Source organism: Schistocerca serialis, chromosome 2, assembly GCF_023864345.2.
Source record: "Schistocerca serialis cubense isolate TAMUIC-IGC-003099 chromosome 2, iqSchSeri2.2, whole genome shotgun sequence".
Taxonomy (NCBI): Eukaryota; Metazoa; Arthropoda; class Insecta; order Orthoptera; family Acrididae; genus Schistocerca; species Schistocerca serialis.
In genome coordinates, this window is record NC_064639.1 from 595,584,747 (window position 1) to 595,598,987 (window position 14,241).

A 14,241-nucleotide genomic window follows, 5' to 3' on the forward strand; every position below is an offset into this window, starting at 1 on the left:
CAAAATACATACATTTATAATATCAAAGTCAGATATATTATTTTTGAAATTTTGTTCTACGTTATCTACTCATGAACTGAGAGCTTGTGTACCGGCACCTGTAATTTGCGATTGAATAATCGACATTAATTCCTTAGGGTGACCTACACTCTCTTTCAATGTACTTAAACCTTGTCTTACATTCTTGTATTCATTATTGTACAGATCGTTTAAAGATTCAAAGTTTTCAATAGGTTTTGATTCTACATTATTACATTTATCTTCAATATCAAATTTTAACTTTTTTTCAGATTCTGGAAATGATCATTCTGTCTCTGATTAAAGTCAGTGAGCAGTTGATTTACATGACTGCTTAAAGAATTAGTTAGTTCACCTCTCAAATCTATTTTAAGACTTTCTACTTTAGTATTTGAAATGTCAAATTCAGTCTTCAAATTTCCCATACCTTCACATAAATTACCAAAGTCTTTACTTTGTGAATCTACCTTAGCACTTAACAATCCTAAAGTTTTATTCTGAACATCCAATTTGTTATTTAATTGAGTATTCACTGTATCTAATTCTCTACTTAAATTAGCACTCTGTGCTCCGAGTTTTTCACTTAAAGTCGCCCTTATTTCATTTCTCAAAGAAGCACCCTGGTCATCTATTTTATCATTTAATTGAGTATTTATTGTGTATAATTTAAGACTTAGTTCCTTTCTTAAAGAAGATGAGATTCGCTAACTCAGACCAGTCCGGTTCCTCTGTACTAGTTGTCATAGCCACTGCTGGTTTGGAAGTCTGTTCAGCTGGCTGTACGTTTTCCATGGCTTTATCAACTTTAGATCTAGTAAGTATTTTTAAAAAACTGAGCATAATAACTACACTAATACAGTCTAGTAAACGGTTTCTTTAACTTTGTACTCGAACAATTATTGTTTTTCGCTCACCCAGCGTAGTTTTAGGCTGCATCAGTGAGCAGGTGTGGAATCAGCACTGGTGAACAGTAACTCGCGCCGGAGGCGTCGGTTGCTGGTTTCCACGTCCGCATCGGTGAGTTGATGTAGAATCAGCACCGGTTAACAGCAACTGGTGCCGATGGTGTCGGATGTTGTCTCCGCATCTGCGTCCCTGCGATGCATGTGAGAACTATACACTTCCCACACCAGATCTTCTTACTTGAATTATTCTCGTTGTATCTCTTCTTAGTCTAATAGGTAGAGGTGTTCTTTCATTCTTTTAACGTTATTACTTTCGTACCTCTTTCACTGTGTTGCGTTCACAAATTTTTTAATTTGATTTTTGGACTTAATACAATTACGCAAAACAGTCCTCTTGTGTTGTGATATCTGGTTGCTATGGCAACACATCATATCTTCTGATTCGATTTCCTCTCAAAATTCCCATTTTTTCGTGTCCTTTCACTGTTCGCCACGTTCTACCGTCTTTTTGACGATAGAACGTGTGGAGTAAATATACAAACTTCATGTTTTCACCAATTAACAACGTATTGGACTATGCAGAATAACACTCTCGCATTCCACATGGAACTATCTCCGTCTTCTTGTATTTCACTTGCTTTTCGAGCTTTATAAACACATTTACTTAACATTTGTAAACGAGTTAGTTTAAGAACCACTCGTAATTTATGAACCCGTCTTGGTGAAGTACTTAAAAGTCTCTATTCAATTATTCATTTTTCTTTAACAATAATCGCAGTCACTAAAACAGCAAAGAATACTACATAATTACTCCTTGTTCTTTGATCACGACTTCTGTGGCGCTAGTGTCAAACACTTGTCGGCTTCGTTCGACCACCACGCTTACAGTCTTCTCATAACAAACTTCCAACCTGCACACAGAAACAGGTTGGCGCAGTAGATACGTTTCCACTCTCCCACTTATATTTAAAATATCGTGTGTTCAAGGCGGTAGAAGGACGAGTGGTTCTAGAATTTACGCGGAAATTCTCGAAGCACTATAGCACGACTCGTTTGCTGGGTGCAGTCGCGGACAGCAGAAGTCTATTATTAACATAGCGCGCCCGGGAATTTGCAAGTACGTGGTCTTGCATTCGGCTGATTTGGAACACATACACTTCCTTATGAGCCTCTGAGACCCCGGTGGATTCCAGTGCGCAAGTGAACCCGTTTGCTGGTCTGCCAAATCAATTTGACTCCGTGACATGACCATGTGTGACGGAATATGTCAAACATTTAGACGGTCGACTCAAAACAAATACGTACACCCACCCACAACTTGTCATGTGTGTGATACAAGGAGCAGTACCTCTGACGGTTCAGATGGTGACTGGCACAGGCTCTAAGTGGTACACTAGCAAAGGACACAAGTCTCAAAAATGGTTCTGAGCACTATGGGACTCAACTGCTGTGGTCATCAGTCCTCTAGAACTTAGAACTAATTAAACCTAACTAACCTAAGGACATCACACACATCCATGCCCGAGGCAGGATTCGAACCTGCGACCGTAGTAGCAGCGCGGCTCCGGACTGGAGCGCCTAGAACCGCACGACCACCGCGGCCGGCGGACACAAGTCTTATCGTCTAGACAAAGACCTGCCATTCTTTGCTAGCGAAGCGTCAGTACAAGAGAGATCTTCTCTACTGTCTACAGCTTTTCTCTGCAGCTTGTTAGCAAAGCACATCTGCATGCATAGACCACACCCACTTTGCACGAGCCAATCACGAGCTAGAGTTCAGCATTCGAAGTTGGGAGACAGCCCCCCTGCTCTGCATACACAGATTTGACCAACCAGCGACTTTAAAAATTAATTGGGAGAAAAGGAAACAAAATCAGCTTCGCGCCCCCATTCCCACACGTTTACGCCGTGTCTCTGCTAAAAGCATAACCTGGATGGAAGCACAGCCCTCTGAAAAAAGATCGCTATCTCCCCTACTGCGTCCGTTTTGAACTTTCTCAATAACGGCCATAAACTCGCTGAATGCATCCTGTCTTCACAAATATGTTTTGCAGCAGAGTCTGGATGCCTGGGCGCCACTGCCCTGTCCCAAGGAATTCGCATAAACTCTCAGCCATCTCACCCGCTTTCTACCTAACAAGGGGCCGTACTCAGCTTTATTGCTGCCCATCAGTTCATACAATGCGCCGGTCAAAGCTGCAGTGACTCCCCAGCCCTAGTCAGCCTACATGGACGTGGCCGCCGACTGACCGGCGCCACCTCCTGTGTCTGTACAATGAGACCAGGGGACTTGGCTGTCTGCAAACGTTTTCACTCAGATTCTGCAGGAAAAAGCTCTCCTTGGGTCTCAACTCCCGTACGCTTTTACTGCTGTCATAACTCGGCACCCTCTTCCTTCGAGCACAGGTAAAGCCTACCGCTATTCCTTCTCTAGAGCACATAACGAAGAGCATTAACTATGCCAACCATTTCATCATATGAACGAAGTCAGCTTGTATCAAATGTTGGAACCAAGTAATAAAGATCACCTTCCCTATCGATATTAAACAGTATGACACCCCATCAAAAGTGAGAATGCCCTGCAATCTCTCATAGTATGGATTAAAAATTGTAGAGGGAGACCAAGGACTGACTACAGCAAGTAGATTCATCTGGATGTGGGCTTCAAAATAGATAAAGAGATAAACAGACAAGCACAGGATACACTAGCTTGGGGAGCCCATCATCAGTCTTTGTAGAACGAAAATATACATGTCCTGAAATTTTGGTGGTTCTGCTGTGTTTAATAAATTCTATTTTAAAAAATTATTGCTGTGCTATGCCCTTTGAAGTACAGAAAAGGATGTTATACTATTTCGTAAAATTAAGTGGCAGATCATTTGTAGAAAACCTGTCAATAATCCTTATAAATATATTTGTCTGCTGCTGCTTGCCGACTAAAACTGATAAGAACTTGTATCATCTGAAGGAAGAACTAACTCTGCTAGATTTGTATAAAATTAAGATCAATGAATATATGAGAAAAAAGAGGGGACTTTATATTGAGCCTTATGGAGCTACATTAATGAATTCCTCCTAATCATAAAAAATATCCCCTGTCTATAATTAATGAATTATGAATCAAGACTTCCTGATTTTTTTATGTAAGCATGACTTGAACCATCTGTTATTTATATCATTACTTTCATAAAAACTTAGTTTTCGTTACAAAATATTGTAATTTACACAGTGGAATACTTTGAATAGGTCACAGAAAATAATTACTGGTTGCTTTAACAGCACATTTCCTTCTACTGTAACTACTTCTACTGAGAAATCTCCATCAGCAGGCGTTTTTCCTTGCTTTGTGCCTCAAATCACTGTACATACTTCAATGCACATTACTTTTAGAATATCATTAATTAACTGTGTTTGTGATTCATCACTTGAAATTATGCACATTTACAGAAGTGTTTGTTTGGGGGATTGCACAGTTTTCTATCTGTTGTGCTGTCTACTATTTCAAGTGACGAGAGGCGGTGTATATGTAGGACAAATTTCAGGTTTGCTATCTCCAATAGCTTCTCTTACTAAATTTTTATTGTATATTTTCACAAAATGCCATATTTACAAAAATTTTGCCTAAATTGGCGTATCACCTCAAATTTTTGTTACTGCTTGTTCAAAATTATCACATTGTCACGAAATACTGTCTCACTCTATTTGTTATTTTCTTTCCTTTCCCTCTTTTTGTACTCATAACATATTTTGTTGTTTTCATACTTACCACTGTCAAAAGATTTCCCTGTATACCTTCGTTATCTAAGAATGCAATAACACCATCATTAAAGTGTTGTAAAAAATTCCCCCTATTAAATAAATTCTGATTATCTATATTTCCAATGTCCTGCTTAATGAGTCTGTGTTTTTTGTTCTTATATCGAATTTGACTTGGCAATTTAGTAGTATATCATTGCATACAATTCAAAGGTGGTTTAATGTTGTCTCAGCCTATCTAATTTAATTATCGTTTGCTAAAGTATTTTCATTGATACTAGTTCCATTTTGTTCTCATAATTTCCGCTTTCTGTTTGTAATTTTCTGAAGAAATATGCTGAGGAGCAACACTTCGTTCTCTGAAAGCGCTACTAATGTATGACCTGTGTCATATTAAGTCGATGTTGAAGAATTTCCTGTCATTTATTATGTTTTGTAACTCTTTGCAGAGCTTTTTAAGCCCCTAATCATATACTTAAATGCCTTATGTTTATTTTTAAAAAATATGCTTTTTATTCTGTCTGAGGACCAGTTGTACAATCTATGATAGCAGCCAGTTAAGCTCTATTCTCGGAATAGAGCGAGAAACGCGTTGATCGAACCCGGAATAAAGCCTAATCGGAGAATAAACTCGAGATAACGTAACCAGTACTTTCTGGCCTGTTACCGAGCTTAACTGGGGAATAACGTTCCAAGATGGAAGATGAGTGACGACGCCGACTCCGAATTTATATCTAGATTCTGCTAATCAAAGAAAGCCGTACTTTGTCTTGTACGTGCGATACTGGAGCAGATGACGGACAGATGAGCCTATTTCTCTGTTTTCTTAAATAATACTATTTATTTGTGGTAACATGCATTCAATTTCAGTGTCTCGTGAATTCCGTCATGTTATTTATGTAAATCAGGCACATTAAAATGATGATTCATAGAAAAATAGTCTTCTCCATTCGGCAGCATGTGTTACAATTGCTACAGTAGCAAAAAGAACTATTTCTTTATATTTAGCAGTCACTTACATAACATATTTAAAGAAATCGAAAAACCACACCAGCTACGTGTACAAATTGCATTACCATCTTTTTCTGTTTTTGTCAAACATCGATTTTTCGTGTTTCAAAACGCTTTAACAAAACAGTAGTGTCCCAATCCCACCAATAGCAGAAAATATTGTTCCACTCTATTTTCTATTGGGACTGTCCTTTTTTGTAACATCCAAAGCAGTGTCAAAACAACTTTCCACCTGTTACTGAAAATGTGAGGATTACAGGCCCATTAATGCTTCAGAGCAAGGAGATTGTCTCCAAAGTGCCATTATTTACTGAAGACAGTGAACTATTTGTTCTTACTCAGGCTACGTTTATCACAATAAGATTAAGAGGAAAGTAAGACTTTTTTAAATTTGGTGCTTCCCCAGCTATAGAATGTAGTTGTTGTTTCTCTGTTTTCAGTATTGTCCACATAAGCCTATCCATATTTATCATAAAATAACAGCTGAATTTGTACGCTATAAGAACAGAACAGGAATCCAGTTATGTCCATAGTTGTAGCATGTGGAAGGAGTGCCTGGAATGCTATGTTTTAAATTTCCTTGAGTATAAAGTTACTGTTTTGTCAGTGTTCTCCTTTCTGTCAAACTGTAACCAGCTGAAGATAACTTAAACTGAAACATTTTATATTGTTATTGTGTGAGGTACCATTTTTTCTGAAATTGATGGCTGATTATGATTGTTTAATGTAACAAAAATTTGATAGCTCACTAATGCCCATAGTTCACTCAGCCAAATCTATAGCAGAAAATATTGTTCACTCTTATATCCCATCGAGACAATAACTTTCCATCTTTTAGCAATTGCTTCAGAGTAACAAAATAGACCACCACCTAGTATTATTCCCATAAACTTGTAAATTATTTGTATTTGCTCAAGCCAAGTTTAACACACTATAATTAATAGGAAAGTAGTTTTTTTAAAGAAAGCTATAAAAGTCAGCTGTTGTATTTCTCAGTTATTAGTATTATCCACATAACAACATACATATCTATGATAAACTAATTACATCTGTGTCACAAGAACATAGGTACTTTTCATTCATTTAATAGGAATCTTTACTTATTGGTGTACACAATCATAACAGTGGAAGGGGTCGCTGCATATTATGTTTTTAAATTACCCTTGAATTGTCTCATGTCATTCTTTTCTTTCTTTCAGAAATGACTCTGTTCTACCAATGAACCAGTTACTACAGACGCTCAGACATTTTGCCTATGGTGATTTCTTTCTGTCCATTGGAGACTTTATTGGTATTGACAAAGGGACAGCAAGCATGATTATTAAAAGGATTTCTATGACACTGGACAACAGGCACAAGAGACAATTTTTCAATTATTTCAGTTCTCTGATGTAATTACAAGAAAGAAAATAAACAAATATATATGGATTAATATATTTTTATTCTGAAATTATTTGTATTAATTTTTAGTTTCTCATCCTAATTTTGAGCTTTATGTTCCTTTTTTAACCAATACAGTTCCTTCTCCCTTCTCTAGTTCTTGTCAAGGTACTTTTGAAGCAGCACCATCTGCATCTCTGCTAATTCTTTCACATTTGAGAAAAGCTATTTTTATTCTGAAAACAAAACTGACAGTTATAAGCTGAGATTACAAGAAAAGAAGAAAGAACACAGTGAAGGTGCCAGGCCTCTGGTTACTTCCCCTTTCCCTTCCTAGACTACATACAGGTGCTAGAGATGACTGCAGAACCAAAATTATGTATAAAACAGTTTCTCAACCATTTCTGGTGAGATAAAACAACAGCAGCCTCCAGTTTGGTATGTGCCATAGGTTCATTTTCACCCTGAGATTATAAAAACGATAAAGGATGATTATTGTAAATGTTGGCATCTTATTCTTCATATACATCCTCAATATAATTAATAATCATCTCATTACAGGAACATTATTCGTATATGTCCAACAACAGCAAAAGTGAATGCACAAATAGTATTCAATAATTTAGCAAGAGTATTTTCTTTGTAACACCCATAGCAGCTGTAATGAATGAATCGTTCCAAGATGTAAATACAACCGAAACACCTTTCAGAATTTTCAATCAAATCAGTCTCCATGATGTCACAGTTTGTTAGAGAGACTGTAAAGCTGACTGCATTTCACAGTTGCTTCTATTTATGTGCCTGCTTATAGATCAATTCACCATCTACCCTACAGCTATATTTGATGGAATATTATCTTGTACAAATGTTGCATCTTTCTGTTGACAACTTTATCAAATCGTGTATTTCATCGTACACAATTTGGAACTTACATTCCACATATGGAGTGCCAACAATCTACAGCCGCTGCCACCTTTTCTGTGCTTAATATTTATGTCTTTCTTTCTTTAAAATAATGATAATAATAATAATCGTACATCCGTTGTAGCTCCTCTGTCGATCTATGTGAGGTTGTTTGTGAATGGAAACTGTTGCATTAGTTTCCATATACTTTATTCGGAAATCTAGAAAGATCTCTTTCTGGTCAAATAGCAAACACCTGATCATATAACTGAATTCAAGATAGGAAGTTACACATATATGTACCATACCAATTTAGTTAAATGTTTTGCACTAATATTTTCACTGAACGAGACTGCAACAGTTTTAGTTTTTTCTACTACACTTTGACCTCATTCACAGTATCTACTAGCTCCAAGGTGTTCTCAAGTGAAAAGTTTTGCGATCTGGAACGTTTATCGATCATGTTTCTCACGCTATTTCTGCAGACGACGACTACATAAAAGTGAAATGATGTACGCGACAATACCCAGAGTGCTCTTCAGTTGTTGCCAACTTAACTCAGGAATTACTAACCGAGGAATAAAATGGCGACATACAACACACACTCCAAGTTAACCAGTGGATAGCCTATTCCTCGGTTAGCTAAACCTGGATTTAATGTGAGATTGTACAACTGGCTCTGAGATCCCTTCAATAATAATCGTTTTTATTATTTCTAGATTTCTTCCTTACTGCTTTCATCTGTACTAAAACATATATACTGATTTTAATTCTACACTGATGCTCATAAATTAAGGATAATGCTGATACATGGCGAAACAACGCTCTGGTGGGCGGTTTGCCGGCTTAAATCACTTTGGGGTATGACCATGTGGTGCATTTGATCTGCGGTCGTCGCACAGTGTCACTGGCAGCAGTCCACATATGCAGCGGTGTGTTGGTGCATGTCAGAGTATGGTGCAGCGAGTAAATGGGCAGACGTGCTAATGGTGTCTGTGTGTTGAAAATGGCTCAAAGAGCTCATATTGATAATGTTATGAGGGGTAGAATACTAGGGTGACTGGAGGGTGGTCAAACATAGCATGGGCCCTCCGTGCGCCACAAAATGTGATCTCAAGATTATGGCAACGATTCCAGCACGCAGGAAACGTGTCCAGGAGCTACAGTACGGGACGTCCACAGTATACAACACCACAAGAAGACCGATATCTCGCCGTCAGTCCCACAGATGGCCGCGGAGCACTGCAGGTATCCTTACTCTGGACCTTAATGCAGCATCTGGAACAGTTGTCTCCAGACACACAGTCTGCAGACGACTGAACAGACATGGTTTATTCGCCCGGAGACCTGCAAGGTGCATTCCACTGACTCCTGGTCACAAGAGAGACCGTAAATCCTGGTGTCATGAACACAGTACATGGTCATTGGAACAGTGGTCCGAGGTTATGTTCACAGGCGAGTTCAGATATAATCTGAACAGTGATTCTCGCCAGGTTTTCATCTGGTATGAACCAGCTACCAGGTACCAACCCCTTAACGTCCTTGAAAGGGACCTGCATGGAGGTCGTTGTTTGATGGTGTGGGGTGGGATTATGATTCGTGCATGTACATTCCTGCATGTCTTTGACAGAGGAACTGTAACAGGTCAGGTGTATCGGGACGTTATCTTGCATCAGTATGTCTGCCTTTTCTGGGGTGCAGTGGGTCCCACTTTCTTCCTGATGGATGATAATGCGTGGCCTCACAGAGCTGCCATCGTGGAGGAGTATCTTGAAACAGAAGATATCAGGCGAATCGAGTGGCCTGCCTGTTCTCCAGACCTAAACCCCATCGAGCACATCTGGGATGCTCTCGGTCGTCGGGCTACACGTCTTCAAACCCCTACGACACTTCAGGGGCTCCGACAGGCACTGGTGCAAGAATGGGAGGCTATACCCCACCAGCTGCTCGACCACCTGATCCAGAGTATGCCAACCCCTTGTGCGGTCTGTATACTTGTGCATGGTGATCATATCCCTTATTGATGTCGGGGTACATGCACAGGAAACAGTGGCGTTTTGTAGCACATGTGTTTCTGAACGGTTTTCTCAACTTATCACCAATACTGTGGACTTACATCTCTGTGTCATGTGTGTTCCCTATGTACCTATGCTATTAGCGCCAGTTTTATGTAGTGCCACATAGTGTGGAATATTTACTGCTTGCCGGCCGAAGTGGCCGCGCGGTTCTGGCGCTGCAGTCTGGAACCGCAAGACCGCTACGGTCGCAGGTTCGAATCCTGCCTCGGGCATGGATGTGTGTGATGTCCTTAGGTTAGTTAGGTTTAACTAGTTCTAAGTTCTAGGGGACTAATGACCTCAGCAGTTGAGTCCCATAGTGCTCAGAGCCATATTTACTGCTTGTTCTAGAAAATTTTGTCGATACAGAAATGCAATTAGGTAATTCATAGTTAGTGAGAAGATTATAGTTACCATAATTCACTTACTTTTTTAATATAATTTATGTGAGGTTAGACAACAAAATAACTATGAAATCGATTTTTGAAAAACTGACTCTTTGTGAGGTAATGAGACATTTGGAAATCATGTGGAAACAGTATGTTGGATAGTGTGCTGTCTTAAGGAAAGCGATTAAATAATAAAACATCTGCGTAATGCCTGAAATCAATAATTAAGATAGTAAAATTAAATCTATATGAGCAATAGTGAAAAGGGAAACCCGGCAATCAGTTAAAGAATGTGAGGAAATCACTATTAAAAAAAAAGAATCCAAGTAATAAATGAGAGCAGTCAGGCTGCTGACATATTTAATAGTCATTTTCTTGAAATAGTTCAAAAGACTGGCATGCATAAATCCAAAAGAGTATTTTTCACTTTTACTGACGTAGATGCAGCTTAGCTCCATCCTGATAAAACTGCTTTTGTTTAAACACGTTGGATGATTTGGAACTTCCCTCCCCGAGCATTGTTCAATGCAATGGCCTTGCCACAATGATAACACCAGTGCCCGTCTGATCACTGAAGTTAAGTGCATTCAGGCTAGGCTAGCACTTGATTTAGACAGGTAACAGTCCAGGTCTGCTGAGTGCTGTTGGCAAGCAGGGTGCACTCAGCCCTCGTGACGTCAATTGAGGAGTCACTTGACTGAGAAGTAGCTGCTCCAGTTACAAAAACTTACAACAGCTGAGAGAGCTGTGTGCTGACCATATTCCCTCCATATCAGCATCCAGTGACGCCAGTGGGCTGAGGAATTGGCGGTTGGTCGATACCATTGGGCCTTCTGTGGCCTGTTCGGGCAGAGTTTAGTTTTAGTTTTAGTTTCAGCATTGTACAATACAGTTGTCTGGGACAACTATCAAGAAATAAAGCAATACAATATTTCAAAGAAGCAATGTCTCATACATACAGTCAAATTACAATTACTGAATACTCTGCCTAGTAAACTGGAAATGTAATTAACTCCCTCAAAAACAAAAAACTCTCATGTACTTGGCAATATTTCAATTAAAGTACTAAATTTCGTTTCCATACATATATGCAATGTATTCAGCCACATATGCAACACAGTTCTGCAAAAAGGATATTCCCAGCCAGGCCAAAATATGTTGTTGTCAGACCTCTTTACAAAAAACGTACTGAGACAGACATTAATAATCACTGAACAGTCTCACTACTTACCTCCTTCTCGAAGGTACTGGGTAAAAAAATATGTATGAAAGAACCATAACACACCTCTCTCAAACTAAGATATATAGCCTTCATTAGGATTTCAAAGGAGTTGCTAAATTTAGATGAAACACAATACATACAATTTGGTACTGCAGAAGGACTAAATAAACCATAAGCAGTAGTGTATTAATACATGAAACAGAATATTGTAAATTCTTTATTGTTTTGATGCAGAATCTGAGTTAGAAGTCACATGTTACAGATCTTCTGAAACATCTAAGTTCTACAACTTGTGCATAATGGAAAACATAACATTTTGGAGATGAAACTGTCAAAAATAGACCTACTTTTAGTATTTTCATTCATTAATGTCTCATGGTATCATATTCTGGAGTAACTCGTCATGGCATGGAACTGAATCATAAGGATAATATTATGTGTTGTTTACTGTAGATCCAGCCTTGTCTCAATGTGATGTGCTCACCTGCAGGAGTGTAATGGAGAGCTAATCATAATATTCTGCTTGTAATGTACAGGGGTCTAATAATATCTAAAATCGATTATGGAAGCATGTTGCTCTGTAGAGGTAACAGAAAATTAATTTCGAAACTAGAAATACTCTAGTTTGGCTGCAACATGTCACACTTAGGAGTTACGCATTCCATGCAAACAAATGCACTGTAACAGAAGCTGCAGAAATGCCCAAAGCCTTGTGACAGAAATTAATGATGTGTATATATTCCTACTAAAAAGACTTTCTGCAATTGACCACCCACTGATACAGAAACTTGACAGATTGTTTCAAGAAGAAATAAATCGAGAGTTGATTAAAATAGCTCTAAAATTAAAATTTTATACAAGCTTCATAAATTAAAAGGCATTCTTTCTAAACTCCAAAGAACACCAACATATCCTAATTCAAACTACCATTATAATGAAATAATATCAGAAGCTGATATATTTTACTTTCAAATGAAAGCAAATGACAGAGCAGAATGAGTATTAAAAACTGACATTGCTGATAATTTTCCATAATATTTCCATACTTAAACTGATGACTCCAGAACCACAGACAATCCCGATGTGGTCTGCACTTTTCTATGCCCAAGCACAGGTTACAAAAACATTGATTTTGCTTCAAAATGAAACTTTTAGTTTCTCATCTGAAGCTACAGCTATATTTGCAGCTTTAAAGTATTCACAGAACTTTCCAGCTAGAAACATTTTCATTTTAACAGATGGAAGATGTTTAGCTCAAGATATGGAGACACCTGCAATACTCAAAAAATCTAATCCACTATCAATGGAAACTATCTCTTAAATATGACAAAATTTATGTGGATCAAAGGGCATGCTACCATTAAATAGAGGGTAGCCAAAAGAAACAAAACTTTTTTCACTTATTATTCACATTTTAAATACAAATCTTTAATCCAATTTATAGCACTCTCCACTTGCACTAATAAACTTGTGTAAATCTTACTCCATTTTCAAAACATTGTTTAAGTTGATCTTCTGTAGTCTTTCATTGCACCGCCATCTTTTTTTTTCATCCTTGCAACACCACCAAAACTCTTTCCTACATATCTCTTTTCATTCTAGGAAACAAAAAAAAGTTGTAAGGGGCAAAGTCAGGTGAGTATGGGGAGGGAGGGGAGCGGAGAAACAGGGGTCATACCACTTTTGATCAAAAATTTTTATGGAAAAACTAGTCACCTATACCCGGGCCAGTAAACCATCTCACTTGACAGCTCGCGTGTTGTTGACTATACTGTGATTGTATGGTTGCAGTAGCTGGCACCGCACATGCCCACAACTCTGAAGTACACTTTGTAAATGTAAGCTACAATCGTCGTTTAGCCGTAAGTACAAGAAAGGTCGTTTTTGTAACAATGGAGAGAACGACGAAGGAGACTAAGCATTTGATAGTATATGAAGCTGGGAAATAACAACACCCGAAGTTAATGACAATATCTATGAAAAGTTGTTCCAAATTGTTACAGTAACAGTCGCATGTAAAACGTCATATAATAATGTACTCCTATGCATACCAAAGAACAAGCTATCCACACTCACAGAAAGAAATAAAGCAAAACACACATAGCCCACTCAATTGCAGAGAGAAAGAATTGATTCTGTACACATTTACAGTCACCAATTTACAATGTCAGTGGCGCAGTTCCATCCAGTTCTTCTTCACTATCCTCAGAGTCGCGCCAAAACCCTTGTCTTCATCATCATCATCAGGAGAAATCATTAATTCTTCGTTTTCACTCATAATCCCATCTGTAGCCTGTGCTTCTCTTATGAGTTTAGCAACATGGCCTACTTTCTTTCTCTATGAGGTAGCGTCTACAGTAGTAAGACGTTCATGTAGCAGTCTTTCCACTTCTGTTATAGTAAAAGTCTTGTTGTTACTTCTAATGTACGCCTTGACTTTACTTCAAACCAAGTAAAGTGGCAGTGTTAGGGTGGTAGCCTAATTACCAAGTTACGCTGTTTGCTTACAATTTCATCCACAACATATTTAGGCGCAACAGGCTTATTTTGTTTTATGAGCGAGTATAACAGCAGCTTTGTCATGCTCATGTCAGCAGCAA

At 38.4% G+C, this 14,241-nt stretch overlaps 1 long non-coding RNA gene across 1 annotated transcript in view; it reads left to right on the forward strand.

Annotated features, from left to right (window-relative positions):
- LOC126455637 (uncharacterized) overlaps positions 1 to 7,043 on the forward strand; it is a 103,677-nt gene extending 96,634 nt beyond the window's left edge. Inside the window, exon 3 of the long non-coding RNA XR_007585344.1 lies at positions 6,890 to 7,043. This is a non-coding gene — a long non-coding RNA (uncharacterized LOC126455637). The remainder of the gene's footprint in view (positions 1 to 6,889) is intronic.
- Positions 7,044 to 14,241: the final 7,198 nt, after the last annotated feature.